Raw genomic sequence first — 22384 nt, 5'->3', positions numbered from 1 at the left:
CCAGAGTGGGGGTTATATGCCTATATCAATAACTTGAGAATTCACCGATACTTTTTTTTAGTAAACATTGTTTACCACATAAAAAAAAACGTAAATCTTTATGGTGTGACGTGGCGAAAAATGCTCCAATTTTGCAAATAATTCATAATTCACAAAACTATAAATCTTTATGGTGTGAATTCTTTCGGAAAATGTCTAAATCATGAAAGTTTTGGATTTGTAGGTGGTTTTGGTCTATCTAAAAATAAAAATGACTAAAATGACCTTATTATGGTTCTTTTTTCATTTTTTCTTTTCAATAAGTATTTATATATACTAAATAAAAATAAGGACCCATATACGCCACATAACCACCACATCTCTCTCTCTGTCTCTCGCTCTCTCTTTCACACATACACACAAGAACACATACACCATTCATACTACCACCAAACACCATCACCACTCCAACCACCGTGAGGTACCCTCGAACCTTTATAGAACCTTCTCCAACACCATCAACCACCTATATACCCATCACCTTCATCACCACCCAACGCCACATTTATCCCTCCACCATAGCCTATACCAACATACACGATGATGGTGGCAAGAGATGAAGGGCTCCGATAAACATGGAAAAGATTATCTAGTTGTCCGACATTGAATAGTGACAGAGCGATGATGGTCAACGGTTATTCCCCACCATTTCTCACCAACATCAACAACTAGAAACAAATCAAGAATATCGACACACACTATCAATCAATTGGTGTGTAAGTTGTAACCTATCCCCTCCTTTAAAATTGATTTACAGTAAGAGAACCTCTTTTTTAAAGTTTACGATATTATTACTTCAAACATGCTACATGCATATTCGTAATATAATTTACAAAAGTCTACTTACAAACCAACTATTAAGATTTTTACAAAATTATATATATATATATATATATATATATATATATATATATATATATATATATATATATATATTACATAACTTCCCAGGAATTTATATACTAACGCTATGTTTGGCATACTAGCTGAAAAGCTAGTTGTTAGTTGAAAAGCTAGTTGATAGCTGAAAAGCTAGCTATTAAATAAAAAGCTAGCTGATAGCTGAAAAGCTAGCTGATAAAAAATGACGTTTGGTAAAATTAATTGAAAAACTAGCTGAAATATATAAAATTACATAAAAGGACATCTGAGAGTATATGTTTCTATAATTACTTAAGTGGTGTATTTGGAAATCTTTAAAAAAGCTCCTAAAAAGCTAGTTTAAGTAGTTTTTTCAAAAAGCTAGCTTATAAGATATCTTATAAGCTATTTTTTGGCTTACCAAACACGACAACATAAAAAAGCTCGAAAAGTAAACTAGCTTATCAGCTAACTGTGGCGCGCCAAACACAACCTAAGTACGAAAGTGATAATGTTATCTATTCTACATCTTCCAATAGTACATGACTATATTGGATGCTTATCACCTGCAACAGTTAAGCACTGAGAGGGATAAGCAGGTGATGCTTAGTGAGTTCAATAATGGATACTATATAACGTTATGTCATATGTATAACAATATGACAGAAGCAAAGAGAGGCAAAGAACAACAAAGGCATATGTGTATCAAATGACATGCTTTCCATATCAACCAATGATTTGATTGAAAGATTTACAATCAATGAGATACAACAATTTTAACATGATATACATCAATAAGACTTCAGCCCAAGTGGCACAAAAAATAAACAATTTATGATTATCATTTTGCTATAATATATAGGCTTTTAGCCCTACCTAGCCCGATGCCAATACCAAAGTTATACGAGTCATGCTCTACATGGCCAAAGGCACAAAGCCAATACCAGAAGTGATACGAGACATGCTCTACATGGCCAAAGACATAAATCCAATACCAGAATAATACGAGACATGCTTTACATGGCCAAAGGCTCAAAGCCAATACAAAAGTGATACGAGACATGTTCTACATGATCAATAATATAAAACCAGAATAACACAGGAAAGCACATTGAACATATAACACATAATATATAATTGTCCATGTATTGAACTCACCGTGAAATAACCGAATGATAAAATGGTAAAGTGGGCAGCACTTCGTGTCTAAAAATGACTTTCTTTGACGAAACCGGGAGTTGTTTTAGAAAACCAGGCTTTGTGTGGGTAGAGTTTCGACCGAAAATATTATTTTCTAGGGGTCTTCAGTGCTCTGGGGCCCTCTTCGGGTGTTGGGGTAATTTGTTAGGTATCGGGCGGTGTTAGGGTAATTTGAGAGAGAGCAGAGGGTGAAAGTGTGACATACCCAAAATCACGGCCAGAAAAGACCGATTTTTGTTTATGCTTTATGAAAATCAGAGTACTTCATTTTATAAAAAGGTTGCGGAATTTGTTCCCAGAAAAAAAACATGGTAAATACGTTATTAAAACATTTTCGAGGAAACGTATTTATTTCATTTTAAAACGTTTGGGATGTCATCATTAATACCGAATCATAAGCATAAACAGAACTTACAATGATTTACACTAGTGATTTACATCTCTCTAAATCTCTCAGTAAAATGTCACTTCACTTCATCACCTGTGATATACATAAACTGAATGGTCAGGTTGGAAAACCTGGTGAGTACATAGGGTTTTCAACCCACAATAATATAATTATTATGTTCAATCAAACAATCAATCCAATTACCCATCCCCGTTATCTTCTTTACTCTTAAGGATTTAACCTAAGAGTCGTCTATCTTGCATTCGTTTATTCCGAAGTCCCATACTCCTAGGGTTATAGGACTGACACTAAATCCATAGCTGCCGATATTCGTTCATAAAACACTAATTCCATAGCTGCTATATCTTACTCATCGGGTACTAAATCCATAGCTACCAGTGCTCAGCAGGTACTAAGTCCATAACTACCAATTCCTACAGGCACTAAATCCATAGCTACCAATGTCTAACTAATAGGTACTAAGTCCATAGCTACCAACTCCTAACAGGTACTAAATCCATAGCTACCAACGTCTGACAGGTACTAAGTCCATAGCTACCGGTGTTTGTCCCATAGGCACTAAGTCTATAGCTGCCAATGTATACTCACGTCATCTTCTATCTCTCATCATTCATCTACCCATCTCATACCCAACATATTCATAAAAATACATATACAGTTTAAATTCTTTAAAATATGTATAAAACATTCATCCAACATAGACAGCAAGTATTCAGATAATATGCACACATAGCACGTAGTTTATATAAAATACTTCATATCTATGTGTAAGATGAAAGGGACTATGCACTCACCTGATAGGCGGTGACTCAACACTCGGACAACACTTCGATACTCTCAAAACAAATTCCTTCGATAAAACCTAGTACCAATACCACTAGGGTTTAGTCTAACGATAACCGTAACTAATTAATAGTCTAGCTATTATTATTATTATATAAGCATTAAATAACACTCAATATAACTCATAATAATAGTCCAAATACTTATTATAATTTCCTAATAAAGTTAATATATTAAAACATAAGCTATACTAAAGATAGGGTAGGCATAGCTCACTTACAGCGGGTTTTTCGCAAAACCGGGCTTCGCTAGAGCAGCGTTTCCCGAGCCGAAAAGCCCTTTTCTTGGAGCCGTTGGGTGCTCCGGGGCTTCCTCATTGTGCTAGGGAGTTACCCTAGGCTTTAGGGGGTTAGGGAGCCTTAGAGAGAGAGAGAGAGACAGAGTTTAGAGAGAGAAAGAAGGGTTTGAAGGTGTGAGAATGAATGGAACCCGACACCTCTATTTATAGTGGAAAAATCTGATGGACTGGCCGAGTCTGAGTCATGACTCACCGAGTTGGTGCATGTGGCAACTTTCTGGTGGTGCCACGTGTCCAATTCTGGTGGTGCCACGTCACCCCCTATCGCGTATCAGCCCTCAAACTTAGAAAAATCATAACTTTCGCATACGAGCTCCGTTTTGGACGTTCTTTATATCCACGCGTAGGTAAAATCAAGATCTACAACTTTCTTTTAGACTCCGTCGGCTAATTCTTGACCGATCTCAAATTTAAAAGTAGGAGGCGTTTAGACTGTTAAATGACCGCGAAGAATTCATAACTCCTTCATACGGACTCCGTTTTCATCTGTCTTTTTACCATTGACTTCCTATTAATGAGATATTCAACTCTCATTTAGGTCGCGTAAGCCAAAAACCGCTCGAACTAAAATTCGAGTTTCAGGCTGTACACTCCTAAGCCGAATCTTAGAAAAATCATAATTTCCTCATACGACTTTCGTTTAGATTGCTAAGGATAAATCGGCGCTCTTAGTTTAACGTATTATACGACTTTCGTTTAGATTGCTAAGGATAAATCCTCGCTCTATCGTAAATTCACTATTTACGCTTCCCGGTGCCGTGTCGGTTTTGCCGTAAAACTTCGACGGGCCATAACTTCTTCGTTATAACTCGGATTTCGGCGTTCTTTATATGTACGGAAACCTTGTGACATATTCCAAAACTTGGTTAAGATTATTTATTCTAAATAATATTTTGTCGAAAAGTCATTTTCGACCCCTATTGCCTCTAAATTGACTAGCCCGGATCTACGGGCGTTATAGAAAGAGTATCAAAATTGTAAACAAAATTCAGAGAACTTTGCTTTCTGCTTATAGTATCTGAATTTTAGCATTACGTTGGGCGTAATTTTCAGTACGCTAGGCGTACTGCGTAGCGGCGCTCTACGCTGAGCCTAAACCTAGTACGCGGTGCGTAGACTTATGTGTGACATCTGTTCAGTTCCCGGACCTCGAACGTGTCAATAATGTATAATGCGTGTCCTCCGTCCAAAGAAAGACACGACGTGGCTAACACTATACCTACCTTCCGAGGACGCGGGGCGTACTCTATGTACGTTAGGCGTACTGCTTCGGATAAGCCTCGAAGTTTATGTCTAAAACTTAAAAAATTCATATCTTTCGCATACGGTCTTCGTTTTTGACGTTCTTTATATCCACGTGTAGGCGAAATTATACTCTACCACTTTTCATTAGACTCCATCGACTAATTTTGACTTTATTTTTAATATTATATTTTTAATAGGTCGGGACATGAAAAGTCTGTTAAAAATTCGTAACTTCTTCATCCAACGTCCGTTGAACTACTATTGATGAGATCTTCGATTCTCGTTTAGGTTGTGTCAGCTAAAAATCGCTTGATCTATAATTCGAATTTCGAGCTGAATACCGCTACGTCGATTCTTAGAAAAATCATAACTTACTCATACAAAGTCAGATTTGGACGTTGTTTTTATGAAAGTTATCGGTTTAACAAATACTACGACTTTCATTTAGATCACTATGGCTAAAAAGTAGTTTATCATAAACTCAGTTTTTATGTCATATGAACTCGTGCTGGTTCTGTCGCAAAACTTTGATAAGTCATAACTTCTTCGTTATAACTCAGAATTCGAGCAGGTTTTCGCCTAAAGGTTTTTAGCGAGATAATTTACAGCTTTTAATTTTACATGTTCGTTAATTTTGATAATTAACTTTTTGATTGGAATCTCATAAGACTTCCCATCTTTTTCCGAAAGATTCTAAACATAATTTTACTTCAAATCATAAAACTATCTTTTTAGAACTCAATGCTCATAATCATATATTATATAATAATATTCACTTTTAAGCTATCAAGCTTACAAAACACAATAATTATTCAAGGTTATTAACGTGTATGTTACAAATATCTCCTCCTTTTGATGATTTCGTCCCCGAAATTACAACGATTTAAACAATGGAGATATTTCGCTCTTATATCAGTCTTATTTTCCCAAGTATAATTTGGGCCTCGATGCCACTTCTTTATGAAGTAAATAAGTCTCACTTTCTCTTATGATCACTTCAGGCTCTTCTACATATCTTAATTTATTATCCAGTTTCACCTCGAATAACGGGACCGTTTCATCATATATGCTTAAACATTTATGCAGATAACTTACATGAAACACATCATGAATACCTTCTAAATCTTTTAGCAATTTCAAATGATATGCTTGCTTACCAATTCTATGGACGATTTTGAAAGGGCCTAAAACTCTAAGCCTCGATTTTTCTTTATTCCCAAATCGCATAATGCCTTTCCATGGGGATACCTTCAGCATTACAAAATCACCCACCTAGAATTCTATGGGTCGTCTCCTCTTTTTTGCATAGGACTTCTGTCGATCCTGGGCCGCTTTCATTCAATTTGAATCTTGTTATTGGTGTCTTCAATCATTTCAGGGCCTCCAAGGATTTTTTGCCCTACGTCACGCCAACATAATGGAGTACGACATTTACAACCATATAATGCTTCATATGGTGGCATTTGATTGAAGTGTGGTAACTGTTATTATATGAAAATTCGACAAGAGGTAAGTAGTTATCCCAGTTACCACAAAATTCCAAGACACATGCACGAAACATATCTTCCACTGTTGGGATTGTTCTCTTTGCCTGACCATCTATCTGGTATGATAAGATGTGCTGAGAGAAACCCGGGATCCTAATTCACGTTGCATACTCGCCCAAAAATGAAAAGTGAAGCGAGTATCACGATCATAAATAATCTTTAGTGGCACACCATGTCTTGCAACAATTACATCCAAGTATAATTGTGTATATTTCTCCATTGGAGCTGTTTCACGCATGGCAAGAAAATGTGCACTTGTAGTCAGTCAGTCAACAATTACCCAAATGCTATCATTCTGTCTCACAGTCTTTGGCAATTTGGTAATAAAATCCATGGACAGCTCCTCCCATTTCCACATGGGGGCATTAATACTTTGTGGACTACCATATGGCTTTTGGTGTTCTGCTTTCACTTGTAAGCATACTAAACATTCCTGCACATATTTTCCAATGTCTCTCTTTAACCTGAGCCACCAATAATCAGCACATACATCACAGTACATTTTACTTTTACCAGGATGTATTGATAGTTTAGACTTACGGGCTTCATCCAAAATCTTCTGTCTTAATCCACCAATCTTTAGAATCCATGGCCGATTCTCAAATACTTTCAGTCCACATGGATCATCAATTAAAATATCAGCATAATGTACCATCCCTTCCTTCTTCACATTTTTTTTTTGCTTTAAGGCCTCCACTTGCCATTTTTCTAGTTCATCAAGAATAGAAACTTTATTGTAGTGTGAGTAATAACATAAGACACACTATTATAATAAACCTTCTTGCTAAGTGAATCGACAACTATATTGGCCTTTCCAAGATGATACAAGATTTCATAGTCATAGTATTTGATCAACTCCATAACTCACTGTTGTCTCATATTCAAAGTGTGCTGACTGAATATATATTTGATACTTTTGTGGTCGGTAAACAATTGGCCTTTTCTACCAAAAAGATAATGCATCCAATGTTTTAGGGCAAATACTACTACAATGAGTTCAATATCATTGGTGGGATAGTTCTTTTCATATTCTTCCAGTTGTCTTGAGGTATAGGCTATTACTCTACCAAACTTCATCAACACATAACCGAGTGCCAAACATGAAACATCACTATACACGGAAAAACCATTACCACCGTTTGAGAGTGATAAGATCAGAGCATGAGTCAAAAGTTATTCTAATGTTAATAAAGCTTTTTCATGGACTTCACTCCATTCGAACTTTACTTCCTTTCATGTAAGACTTGTGAGAGCTACAACTATATGTAAAAAATCTTTAATGAATCTTTGATAATACTGCACGAGACCCGAGAAACTGCGAATTTCATAAGTATTACGATGCGCTTCCTAATTCTGAATGGCTTCAACTTTGGTAGGATCTGTTGATATACCATCACTAGAAATCACATGGCCGAGAAATTGAATTTGGAGAAGCCAAAATTTGCATTTCGAGAATTTAGCATATAGTTTCTCCTTTCGAAGAAGTTCTAATATTTTCACGAATATGAATGGATGATGAGCTTCAGACTTGGAATAGAATAGAATATCATCAATGAATACAATGAAAAATTTATCGAGCATTAGATGGTATACCTAATTCATCATATCCATGAATACGGCAGGAGCATTTGTCAAAGCGAATGGCATGACAAGGAATTCGAAATGCCCGTAACGAGTACGAAAAGCAGTCTTCGGTATATCCTGCTTGTGTACTTTCAACTGATAATAGCCAGACCTCAAATCAATCTTCGAGAAATAGCTAACAACCTGAAGTTGATCAAACAAGTCGTTTATGCGAGGTAATGGATACTTGTTCTTGATAGTTACCTTATTTAACTCGTGATAGTTGATACACATTTGCATCGATATGTTCCTTCTTCTTGACAAACAATACTGGAGCACCCCAAGGAGAGGTACTTAGTCGAATAAAGCCTTTGTTAAGTAATTCCTGCAGTTGAATCATCATTTCCTTCATCTCAGCTGGTGCAAGACGATAATGTGTCTTTGTAATCGGAGCAGCACCAGGCATATGGTCAATTCAGAATTCTACTTGTGTATCCGAAGGAAGTCTAGGAAAATTATATGGGAAAACATCAGGATATTCATTAACAACGGGAACATCATTTACAGTTCTCTTCACCTCTTTTGAGATGTCAACTATATAGGCTAGATAAGTAGAACACCCCTTCGATATAAACTTACGAGCTATCAAGAAAGAGATTATTTTTAAGATTGTAAGACTTTGTTCACCGTAGACATAAATAGGATTCTCCCCTTGAATTGGAATGTGTACTATCTTTTCATATCACAAAAGTTCTGCAAGGTTCTTTGACAACCAATCCATGCTGATAATAATATCAAAGTTGGTTAAGGAGATAGGAATATAACCGTGAATTTCTATGACACAATATCTATAGACTTTATCAGCAATTAATGATACATTTCCCACTGTATCAACATGAAATAGTTTGGCGAGTGCATAACAAGCAATTTGAAAAGAACCTTCAAACTCATCAGATACAAAAGAATCTGAGGCACCAGAATCAAATAAGATGTGAGCAGGTCTAGAGGTGACGAGAAATGTACCGGTCACAACATTTCGGTCTTCGCGTGCCTCTTCTGTGGTAATATGAAATGCACGTCCTTTAGCTTTGGGCACCTCATCCTTTTTAGTTGAAGTATTTACTAGTTGTTGAACAGAAGCTTGACTTCCAGCCATTTGACTAGTAAGAGTAGGGCATAAACGCTTCTGGTGGCCAGTAACACTACAAGCAAAGCATGTAACATTCTTCATTAGGAAAATGGGCTTCATGTGGCCCATTTCTCCACGTCCATGATAGATCATCGATTGTTTTTCTGTTCTCCATTGGCCGTGGTGATTCCTTCTAGATTTCGACAAGATGGTGACTGAAGAGAAAAAGATTATGACCTACCGCGGCCACGAGAGGTATTATGAGATTGCACCTATTTGTCAAGATCAGATTGAGTGGATTGAGCTGATGGAATAGAGGAAACATGAACAGTTCGATCAACACGTGGATGCTTCAGAACAGAAGAGTGGCTCCACGTATCTCTAAGTCATGTTCACGTTTTTGGGCATACTCAACCACTTTATCAAATGACAGAATATCCCAATTAACGACGATATCGCAGATTTCATACTGTAATCCTTCCATGAATAACTAAATTTTATTGATGTGTGTAAAATGCATTGGTTTTAATCCTACTTCTAAGTTATAAATTTAGCACACAAAGGCAGTGGACCTGCCTTTTAGTGGTCTAGATGGATAAGTAGAGTGTCGAACTCAGGGAATGGAAATTAAACGAATAACTAATTTTAACTAAGCAAGTAATCAAAGTAAAGGTTTTTATCTAGTTTTACAAGACTAGAACTTAAACAAGACACCTAATACAAGATTTAACTAAAAGCTAACAAGTAATAATTCACCAAATTTAGATAAAGAGTTTTTGTTTAGGTCCAACTAATTCACTCCTATGGTTATTTTTATAGTAATGTGATATATTAATTGTTATTTGTTACGAATTATAGTGGTTAGGTTCATATTCACTAATACTAACCCTTAGATAATTAATCAATTCAAGAAGTGACCAATTGTTTAAGTTAATTAATTCCCAAGTTCAATTATTTGGACTAAATAAGATTTGTAACTGGTTAATCAAGTGGGTGATTCAATTAACCTCTTGTTTGTTGGTTTCTCAAACAAGCTCACACATTAATTTACCCATTCTCTTATTAATTCTAGTTTCATGTTCATTATTCCTAGTCATATGATAAAGTACTCACATAAACATATGAGGTTAACAACTAAGAGATGTTCATGCAGCTTAATTGTCTTCTAATTAATAGAAAATAGTTGTAATCAATGCATAAGGTTCTTTAACAAACTTAATTTAATGAAATCACCAATAAACAATCAACAAAAGTATTAATTAAACCATAAGAGTAATTTGGTTCTTCCTAAACAGAAACCATCCGAGTTTTAGCTCATGATTACAAGAAAAGCAGGCTCAAAAACTAATTTGATTAAACTAAACATAATGCAATCCTACGATTAAGTGGAAAATATAACCTAATTCGCTTCCAAACTTCAAAAGATCAAAGATTAGGGTTCTTCAGGTCTTCAAGGGTTTCTCCAATCGTAGCTCTATCTCCAAGGAATGTAGAAAAGTCTTTAATTCAAATTAAGACTCCACATTTATAGTTATCACAAAACAGGGGCTACTCGGTGAGTAGGTCGTGGACTCGCCGAGTAGGTGCGTGGACTCCGTGTACGGAAAGGATTTTTGACTTTTCTTCGGGAACATTCTTACGAAATCGCCGAGTTAGTGCGTGGACTCGCCAAGTAGATGTGTAATTCTTCCTTTTTCTTCATTCTTTGGTCTCTAATTGCTCCTCCTTACTCATTTTTGCTCCAAAGCTGTCTCTTGGACTGAAAACAAAATTTAAGCATCATTAAGTACCTTTTGTCCATATTATGCATATAGTTCGCTAAAAATGAATAAAAATATATGCTAAACATATGGCTAATTATGCAAATATCAAAATACCCCACACTTAACTTTTGCTTGCCCCCAAGCAAAACTGAATTTTAGCACATTAGCATCACATAGGACAACTCCAATCAAACCCAACCATTATGCCAAGACCGCAATGCATGCATTTGTGTCTAAAATTCTCCTAATAACCCCCATACTCCAATACTCATATTCCTCATAAACATTCGCCCACTTATTCCGAACAATGCTCATTTTATGCATCCCTCCGAATCAATCCCCCGAAAACCTCTTAACCTCAAGGTATTTTTGGTTGAGCAACCGAAGCATACGTAATCTAGAAAAAGTTACAACTTTTGATACCACATTGGAGCTCTTGGAATTCTTCACTTCATTGATAATTTGATCTTTGATTTCTTTGAATTCACCACCTTGTTGTTTAATTTTTGGTATCTTCAACATTTTGAATTTCTTTAGAACTTTGATCTTTTGATCTTCAGTTTGATGCTCCAAAAATTCTTCAAACTTTTCTTGTAATTCTCTCTCTTTTTTTTACATGTACTCACTTTTTTTCTTCACTCAAAACCCTACATGCTTAAGCACGGGCACTCAACTTCAACCTTTATTGGCTAAAGATAATAATTTTCCTGGATACATTTCTGGTACACGATGCTAAACATATTGCATCCTTCAAACTAAGCGAGGTCATGTTTTTGTCTCATGATTTCACTAGAATAAGGAAGACACAAATGCACTAGAATGTATATAGGCTCAACTAAACATTTGGGTTTTCATACAATCATCCACACAATTCTAACATAAAATCCTAATTACTTTTTACCAAATTTTGTCTAAATTAAATCCTAAGTATATTTAGCATGCAATTTTTTTTAAATAGACCTAAATTAGGATATTAGGATTCTAAATTTACTAAGATGTAACCAACTCCCCACCCCACACTTAATTCATGGAATGTCCCCATTGCATGTTATGCAAAAAAAACATGAAATATAGAGGGAATTAGAGCAAACTCCCCTAGGATAGCAGTTGCGAAGGTGGTTTTCTTCAATTAAGCTCCATCCTTGAATGACTTTAGACATGGGAACAACTCATCCATGTCTTGGGTCATGTCGGGTGTGGTAGACTTGCAAACGACTCAATTATATAGGACAAAGCTCCTAGAAACCATCAAAAGTGAATCTTTACAAAAACTAAATGGATAACACTGCCATTAATATGCCCAAAACAAATCCGGGGTTCCAAAAATGTAGTTGAACTCGGAGAGTATGTCGTGTACTCGGCGAGTATATTGCCAACTCGCATTAATGTTGTGTAATTACCCATGTACTCGCCGAGTAGGCTATGTGCACTTGGCGAGTAGGTGCTAGGTTGTGAAAAGTTTCCTGTTTGTTCACTTCTCGACTGAGGTGCTACATAGGGTTAATCCAATGACTTTTCTTCTAATTTCTTCAGCAATAACTCACTCAATCACTCCCAACTCTAACAGACTCGATCTTAATAGAAAAAACATCGCACTGTCTTTCAAAACATTCCTCACTTGAATCTTGACCCTTAAGACTCTAAATGCATCCTAACCTTCAAAACTGAAAAAAAATGCAACCACGAGTGAAAGCAACCAAAACAAAAAATCCTAAAAAAAATGATCATCCAAGTTCAACAATGTATCAAAACCAAACACAATAAAAAAAAATAAAAATCACAAAACAACCAAATCTCAATCTTCCTCGTTCATATTAGCTCCCCCAGCACCACTTCCTCCCTCTTCATTGTTCCTGTGCATCTTGTCCTCCCAATTCTTAATATAAGGATAATCGGGTCCGGGTCTCGGGGTGATATTCATTTGTTGGAAGAGATATTCAAACGATTGATTGTTGTAATTTACACCTCTCCCAATATCATCCAAGTATCGACGGTACTCAACTTGATTCTACCCTATCATTCTCATCCTGCACCGGAATAACCGGTGGATCTTCTCGGATCCTTTCGCTCCTTTGCCTTAGCTGCCGCCCCGGCTCCTCAGGAATTATCGCCTCGTCCTCATGCGTAATGGCATAAGAATCTCCAAATTTTTCCACAATTCGCGCCATCCTATATAAAGTAGTGTTGAAAGGAGGGGGAGAAATGACGGTTAATGCCCTTCCTTCCTGCAAATCCAAAATCCCGTATGATCTCGCGAGTCTAGTAACGAACATCCCTCCATTGATTTTAGAGGTCACTTTGTCTTTGACTGCCCCGTTCGTGAGATATTTAGCCAGGTAGTAAGGAAGCTTGCAAAAAACATCGGGAGTAATAATGCTCCAAAGCTAGAAGATATCATGTGTCGGGACTTTATCATCATCTTTCCGCATGTTGATCATGCTGGCAATAAGGCGGTGAATAAGACGTTGAACTAGTGAACGGATGCGGCCCTCCTACGCGGAAGATGGAATGTACACCCGGTTGGCAATAGTGTTCCACCAAGTGGAAGCAACAACCTCTTCTGGAAGGTCTTTGTGGCACTGCTCCAAAAAGCTTTCAAAGTCTTCATTTAGCATGGCACTTTGGTCATAAATGCCAATCCTCCACGAAAGCTCAGCTATGTTGCATTATCGCAGCTCCCCACTGAGTGAAAATGAAATAATATAAGGATTATAATACTCACTACCACCCCGAAATGAAATGGTAGCAAAGAATTCCCTACACAATTCCGCGTAAACCGGTTCTTGGATTTTGAACAATTGTAGCCAACCATCACAAATGATGGTGAAATCTCTCACATCACAAGCCTTTATCAAGTATGGCGTTAATTCCTCCTCCATCCCAGCTTTTCCCAATCAATCCCAGTTTATGGCATTAGGGAGGAGGATCTCCTTCAGCTTTAACGCTTCCAGCCTGTTTTTAGTGTGTGTTGTGAAGATTTAGAGGTGATTTGGCGAAAAAAAAAGCCACAGGATGTCTCCTTGGCTTCCCCCACGTGAAGTTTGGCCTCTCCTGGACATGGTTCCTGCAAATATAACATTAAGAAAGCACAAACAAACACCACCCAACAATTAAATTTCAATCATATAGATTTGTGAAAACACCTACTCGCTGAGTTTAAGAACCACTTGGCGAGTACGAAGAACTTCGGGACCAGATTATCATCGAACCATTATAGTTCTGTCAAAACATCTAATTCTTCATTGGGGTTTGCTGTACTAAGTCCATAAAACACAAATCCAAAAGATATTTTGCCTAAAATTTCCTAATTTATACTAAATTCAAAACCCTAAAAATTGAGGAAACCCCAAATCCGAGTTTTGGGTGAAATAAGGGATAAGAATTGATAAAGCTTTTACCTTTAACAACTATTGGGTGTAAAGACCATACCTTTTTGCTTCAAAGATGGAGATTCAACAAAAAATGGAAGAAGTGGCTTGAGAGTAGATATGCATGGCGAGTATGAGGGTAATGTTTAGAACGAGTGAAAACCCTTATTTACAGATTATAAACTACATGTGTAAATTTTATACTCGCCGAGTAGAAAAGTCCTACTCACCGAGTAGGTCCACGTATTCACGGGTTTCTGGGTTTCTTAAGATGTACTCGCCGAGTATGCGTATAAACTCGGCGAGTAAGTCTTGCAGATTGAAATTTTTTTTTTTTGGTTTTTTTTATTTTTAACACACCACCGCACACTCTAGGCATTGCTTGCCCTCAAGCAATCATTTAAAATATATTTTCAGAGGAAGAATGAAAATAAAACAGCACCGAGGAAATTAAAAAGAAAATAAAGGGAAAAGAAATGAAAACTCTAAACGCGGGTTGCCTCCCGAAAGCGCTTCTTTTGAAAGAGTCATTAGCTGGACTCCTCCTATGCTACGTTTCTGCCATTCCCTCCAGCAGCAGCCCTTCTTCTATGTCTTCATTGCTTGGGACTCCTTCTTCATACCTTTTCAGTCTGTGTCCATTTACCTTGAAAGGGGTACCCTCTTTTGATAATAATTCTATAACATCATGTGGAAACACCTTCTTTACTAGAAAAGGACCATCCCATCTTTACTTGAGTTTGCCCAGAAAAAGTTTTAGTCTTGAATTAAAAAGCAACACCTTTTGCCTTTCATGAAACTCTTTATTACTCTTGATCCTCTTGTCATGCCAACTTTTGGTTTTCTCCTTACAGATTAAAGAACTAGTATAAGCATCATGTCTAAGTTCCTCAAGAGCATTCATTTGCATCAACCGGTTGTTCTTGAGCTCCGTGATGTTGAAGTTGCAGATTTTTAAAGCCCAAAAAGCTTTATTGTCGATCACCACTGGTAAATGACATTGCTTGCCATAAACTAGCCTATATGGTGTAGTACCAATAGGTGTTTTGAAAGCTGTTCGGAAGGCCCAAAGTGCATCATCTAGCTTGTCCGACCACTCTTTCTGGTTGCTCCCCACCGATCTTTCCAAGATTCTCTTTAAGGCTCTATTGGTCACTTCGGTTTGCCCACTCGTTTGTGGATGGTATGATGTAGAGAATTTATGAGTTACCCCATATTTCCTTAACACCTTCTCTAGTTGATCATTGGCAAAATGAGTGCCTCGGTTAGTTATAAGGGCTTTTGGAACTCCAAATCTTGAAAATAGCTTCTTCAAAAATCGCACCACCACCCGGGCATCATTAGTTGGTAATGCTTGTGCCTCCACCCATTTGGATACATAATCCACCGCCACTAATATGTATTTGTTGCCTTTGGACACGGGAAATGGTCCCATGAAATCAATCCCCCAAACATCAAACACCTCGCACACTTGAATACTTTGTTGTGGCATTTCATTTCGGGATGAAATGTTTCCCGCTCTTTGAAATGCATCACATTCTTTGACAAATTGAGTTGCATCCTTAAAAATTGTGGGCGTATAAAACCCAGTATCAAAGATCTTCTTAGCAGTGTAGTGTTCTCCATGATGTCTACCGGTGGGCCCGCTATGACAATGCTCCAAGATTTATCGGCTTTCATTCCCGAACACACATCTTTGTATGATTCCGTTCGTGCAACTTCGGAAAAGATAAGGCTCATCCCAAAAGTAATATTTTAATTCTAAAAATAATTTCTTCTTTTGTTGGCAGGTAAGATCTTTTGGGATGTATTTGCTAGCTAAATAATTAGCTATGTCCGCGAACCATGGCTCTTCTCCGGTGGTACCATAATGTATTCGTCTGGGAAGTCATCTCCAAGTATATCTTCTTGCAATTGCGGGTTTTCAAGCCTCGATAAGTGGTCGGCTGCTACATTCTCCATTCCCTTCTTGTCGCGTATCTCAATGTCAAACTCTTGAAGAAGTAGAACCCATCGTATCAATCTTGGCTTCGCATCCTACATGGCAAACAAATACGTGATAGCAAAGTGGTCAGTAAAAACAATTGTTTTAGATAAAACTAAACAAGGGCGGAATTTATCAAAGGCATACACCACAGGTAATAATTCTTTTTCTGTGGGGATGTAATTCTCTTGGGCCGGATTTAGAGTTTTGCTTGCATAATAAATGGGTCGAAAGTGCTTACCAACCCTTTGACCAAGGACAGCTCCTAAAGCAAAATCACTAGCATCACACATTATTTCAAATGGTAACTCCCAATTCAGGGCAATAATGATCGGGGAATTAGTCAATTTATCTTTCAGGAGTTCAAACGCCTCTAATCATTCTTTAATAAAATTGAATGGTGCATCTTTTAAAAGCAATTCTATTAGAGGTCTAGTTATTTTAGAAAAATCTTTTATGAAACGCCGGTAAAAACCCGCATGTCCAAGAAAACTTCTAATGCCCTTTAAATTAGTTGGTGGAGGTAATTTGGAAATGGTGTCAATCTTTGCCTGAACCACTTCAATTCCCGATTTGGAAACCTTCTGGCCTAGAAGTATACCCTCCTTGACCATAAAGTGACATTCCTCCCAATCAAGAACTAAGTCTGTCTTTTCACACATAGCAAGCATCAAATCAAGGTTAGTGAGACAATCATGGAAGGAAGATCCAAAAACAGAAAAATCATACATAAAGACTTCCATGAATTTTTCCACCATGTCGTGGAATATGGCTGTCATGCACCGTTGAAACGTCGCGGGTGCATTGCATAACCCAAAGGGCATGCGTCGATAAGCGAAAGTCCCACTAGGGCAAGTGAAAGTGGTATTTTCTTGGTTCATAGGGTCTATGGGTATTTGGAAATAACCCGAAAAGCCATCCAAGAAACAATAGAAGCTATGGCCCGATAATCGTTCTAGCATTTGATCAATAAAAGGTAAGGGAAAATGCTCTTTATGAGTGGCATCGTTTAGCTTTCGATAATCGATGCACACTCTCCAACCGGTTACCATTCGTGTCAGAATAAGCTCAGTCTTCTCGTTGGTTATGACCGTCATTCCTCCTTTCTTTGGCACCACTTGGACCGGACTAACCCACGGACTGTCGGAAATAGAGTAAATGATCCCCGCATCTAAAAGCTTGACTACTTCCTTCTTGACCACTTCTTGCATGTTTGGGTTTAATCTTCTTTGGTGTTGTACAACCGGCTTGGCTCCTTCTTCCAGGTTAATCTTGTGTGAACAATAGGAGGGACTTATTCCCTTGATGTCAGTAATGCTCCATGCTATGACCCGTTTTCGCTTCTTTAATACTTGAACTAGTTCTTCTTTTTCAGATTCGGAGAGATCAGATGCTATTATAACTGGCTTTTGATGGCCATCTTCAAGGAAAGCATACTCCAAATGATCTGGTAATGTTTTTAGCTAGGTTTTTGGGTTCTACATGTTGCACTCGCTGATTATAGGAAATCTACTCAGCGAGTGTGAGGCTGAATTGACGACTTCTACCTTTTCTGCACATAAACTCAGCGAGTAGATCGGCCGTACTCGATGAGTAGCTGTATCAGACTGCTTTATTAGTTCTTCATATTCTGTTTCTTCCAGCAGCCTCTTGATCTCCATTAGGACTTTTTCAACATCGAATTCTTCATCAAAGATAGTGGACTTGTTGGAATCTTCATTATCACACTCTTCCATCAACTCATCAAACATATCTATCGAGAATGCCATGTCATCACTATTCCTCGCATGCTTCATAGCTTGATCAACCCCGAAGGTGACTGAATCTTCTCCTACTTGTAAAGTAAGCTTCAAGTCTCTCATGTCCACTATAGGACTTTCCGTGTTGAGGAAGGGTCTTCCAAGGATGATTGGGACTTAAGGATTCGCCTCCATGTCTAGAATTATAAAATCTGCAGTAAATACAAACTTGTCCACTTTAACCAATATGTCCTCACAAATTCCTCTTGGAAATGTGACAGTCTTGTTTGCCAAGTGAATTGCCATGCGAATTGGCCTTGGTTCCGGGATATCTAATTTCTTAAAGAATGAGTAGGGCATGAGGTTCACACTTGCTCTCGAATCAACCAACACATGGATGGTGGCCAAGTTGCCATATTGGCAAGGCAAAGTCAAGCTTCCTGGTCACCTTTCTTCTTTGGTAATTTGTTTAACATGACGGCTGAGCAGTTTTCATTAAGAATCACTTCTTTCACCTCCTCCATCTTCCTTCTATTTGTTAGAAGCTCTTCGAGGAACTTTGCATATTTTGGTATTTGAGCGAATGCTTCAATGAAGGGTATGTTGATTTGCAGAGCTTTGATGTGATTCAGAAACTTATGGTACTCCTCTTCTTACTTTTCCCTCTTAATTCAGGTTGGATATGGCATTGGAGGCTGAAAGGGATTTTCAGAAATGCATTTTTTTGAATTTTGCAATGGACTCGTAGAGTCCATATTCTGGACTTGGCGAGTAGTGTCTGTGTCAGGCTGAATTTTATTTTGCTCCCGTTTTTCTACATCCTCCTGGTGCAAATCTTTGGGTGCTTCCTTCTGAATGGGTGTTCGAGGAGTAATTATATTCCCACTTCTTGTTGTGACTATATTTATGGGCGCGCCTCGTGGTTTGTTTTCGATTTTACTAGGAAGTTCGCCGGGTGATATTTGGTTGATTTGTTGAGCAAGTTGCCCATGATGCGTTTCAATGTTGTGGATAGATACTTGCTGATTTCTAACTATGTTTTTTGTTTCTTGGATTATAGCATCATGATCATTGTGTTTCTTTTCTGAAGCAACTACAAATTTGGTGAGCATCTCTTCCAAATTTGGCTTTCTTTCTTGTGCCGGCTCCTCCTTTTGGTAAAAACCCCTTCCTTTTTTCTTGTACTTCTCCTCATTAGCCTTCTTGTACTCGTCATTAAGGAGCCACTCCTTCTTTGGTTTGCGCCAATCTTCATCATATCGGTCCCCACTTGAGTAACAAACTTGCACCTTTTTGTTTCCATTTTCATCCAAGTCCCAGTCTCTAGTAAGGTGAGGCCCATTGCAATTCTCACAACCCACCTGAATAGAATGGATCGTTTGATCCATTTTATCCATCATCCTATACATGGTTTTTAGCATAGCCATGACCGCTGACAAGTCTTCTGTAGCTGCATAGGCGGCTCCCCTAGTAACATCATTTCTTGGATTATGGTATTCTCTAGAATGCTTAGAGAATTCTTCAATCAATTCCTTGATCACCGGGGTGGCTCCTTTGTGAGCGGGCCTTGCGAGTCAAGTAATTGCCTGGTTATGACATTGACTCCATCATAGAAGATGGAGACTTCTTGTTGGCTATTAAGGTCATGGTGTGGGCAATTCCTTAGCATGCTCTTGTACCTCTCCCAAGCTTCATATAGTGACTCTCCATCTTGTTGTTCAAAGTTAGCAATGGCCTCTTCAACTTGGCTATTTTGGAAGGTGGGCAAAAGTGATCAAGAAATTCTTCTTTCATCTTGGCCCATGTGGTGACTGACCCGGGAGGAAGTGACTTGAGCCGATCTTTTGCAGCACCTTTGAATGTAACTGGGAGCATGCAGAGTAGCTGGGTCTCGCGAGGCACATTTGAAATATTAAAGTAATCAGCTACATCATTGACTTCATCCAAGTGCTTGTATGCATCTTCATGGTCTTTTCCATGAAAAGGAATCTCCTTTAGTTGAGCAAGTATGTGGCCTTTTAGTTCGAAAGTAGCAGTAGCGGGAATTGCGGGTTGCACAAGTCCCAGACCAGTATAACCGCAGATCCTCTTCTTCCACTCTCCCATGGGAAGTTCATCAATGTTAGCCATGGTAAGAGCTAACTCGTCGCCAGAATCAGAGTCGTGCCCGTATGTAGGTTCTTCTTCCTCCTCGGTGTCCTACTCGGCACCAAAAACATGATGTGTATAAAATGTACTGGTTTTAATCCTAATTTTAAGTTATAAATTTAGCACACAAAGGCAGTGAAACTGTCTTTTAGTGGTATAGATGGATAAGTACAGTGTCGAACTCACGGAATGGAAATTAAACTAATAACTAATTTTAACTAAGCAAGTAACAAAAGTAAAGGGTTTCTCTAGTTTTACAAGAGTAGAAACTTAAACAAGACACCTAACACGGGATTTAACTAAAAGCTAACAAGTATAAATTCACCAAATTTTGATAAAGAGTTTCTGTTTAGGTCCAACCAATTCATTCCTATGGTTATTTTTATAGTAATGTGATATATTAATTATTATTGGTTACGAATTATAGTGGTTAGGTTCATATTCACTAATACTAACCCTTAGATAATTAATCAATTCAAGAAGTGGCCAATTGTTTAAGCTAATTAATTCCCTAGTTCAATTATTTGGACTAAATAAGATTTGTAATTGGTTAATCAAGTGGGTGATTCAATTAACCTCTTGTTTGTTGGTTTCTCAAACATGCTCACACATTAATTTATCCATTCTCTTATTAATTCTAGTTTGATGTTCATTATTCCTAGTCATATGATAAAGTAGTCACATAAACATATGAGGTTAACAACTAAGAGATGTTCATGCAGCTTAATTGTTTTCCAATTAACAGAAAATAGTTGTAATCAATGCATAAGGTTCTTTAACAAACTTAATTTAATGAAATCACCAATAAACAATCAACAAAAGTATTAATTAAACCAAAGGAGTAATTTGGTTCTTCCTAAACAGAAACCATCCGAGTTTTAGCTCATGATTACAAGAAAAACAGGCTCAAAAACGAATTTGATTAAACTAAACATAATGCAATCCTAAGATTAAGTGGGAAATATAACCTGATTTGCTTCCAAACTTCAGTAGATCAAAGATTAGGGTTCTTCAGGTCTTCAAGGGTTTCTCCAATCGTAGCTCTATTGCCAAGGAAGCCAGAAAAGTCTTTAATTCGGATTAAGAATCCATATTTAGAGTTATCACAAAACAGGGGCTACTTGGCGAGTAGGTCGTGGACTCACTGATTAGGTGCATGGAATCCGTGTACGACAAGAATTTTTGACTTTTCTTTGGGAACACTCTTACGAACTCGCCGAGTTGGTGCGTGGACTCGCCGAGTAGATGTGTAATTCTTTCTTTTTCTTCATTCTTTGGTCTCTAGTTGCTCCTCCTTACCCCTTTTTGCTCCAAAGTTGTCTCTTGGACTGAAAACACAATTTAAGCATCAGTAAGTACCTTTTGTCTATATTATGCATATAATTAGCTAAAAATGAATAAAAATTTATGATAAACATATGGCTAATTATGCAAATATTATTTATCCTCTTCAGTTGGAATATACTTTAAAGTAGACGTGCTTTTTGATTGAATTGAGTTTCATAATCATTGACAGTCATTCCTCCCTATTTAAGCTCCATGAATTCTTTCTCCAATCTTCTCCTCATGTCTAGAGGACAATACATTCCTAGCAAATGAGTTTTGAATATTTCCCAAGATAAATTATCCTGGTCATACTCGTTGAGACCTTCGAATGTTGCTTCCCACCAGACCAAGGCTTCTCCGAAGAGCATTGTAGAATCATAATTAGCCTTGTGTTCATTAACCACATGAGAGATACAAAATACTTTTTTTGTGTTCTGTATCCATGTAAGAACAACAATGGGATTAAGAACACCTGAAAACTCTGTAGCACCATTACTCTTCAAAGTTTTCATTGAGGGACGTTTCGCCTCCCCTTTTTAAGATTCTTCGGTGACTTAATCGTTACCTTTATAACTATCCTTTTTATGTTTTTTGAGAGTTTTCCGAATAACACCAGTAAGTTTATCCACGAGTTGCTCCTCACGAGGGGATACTGGAGTATTTACTTCATCAGGATGAGGATCTCCACCCACATTTGGTGTATGGCTACTCACTTGTTCAACCATTGTTCTGAAAATTTGGAGTAATATAGTATTTTAAAATATTAGGATTTATCATTACCTAACACTTTACTTAAGTCTTTCCTATGGTTTGTATCCATATACTTATAATAAATCCATTCATATATTGAACTTGAAATAGTTTAAGTCTAAATACCAATCCGTGGAATTTAGTTCAGTTAAACTACTACTCTGATACCATG

At 37.5% G+C, this 22384-nt stretch overlaps 1 non-coding gene across 1 annotated transcript; it reads left to right on the top strand.

Annotated features, from left to right (window-relative positions):
* The first annotated feature begins 19628 nt into the window (after positions 1-19628).
* Positions 19629-19734, top strand: LOC144999209 (small nucleolar RNA R71). The gene has a single exon (XR_013660729.1). It is a non-coding gene; the product is annotated as a small nucleolar RNA R71 (small nucleolar RNA).
* The last annotated feature ends 2650 nt before the right edge of the window (positions 19735-22384 follow it).

Source organism: Lactuca saligna, chromosome 5 (genome assembly GCF_052625555.1).
Source record: "Lactuca saligna cultivar CGN05327 chromosome 5, ASM5262555v1, whole genome shotgun sequence".
Classification (NCBI taxonomy): Eukaryota; Viridiplantae; Streptophyta; class Magnoliopsida; order Asterales; family Asteraceae; genus Lactuca; species Lactuca saligna.
The sequence above is the reverse complement of the archived record's forward strand: the minus strand, read 5'-3'. Positions and strand labels throughout refer to the sequence as shown.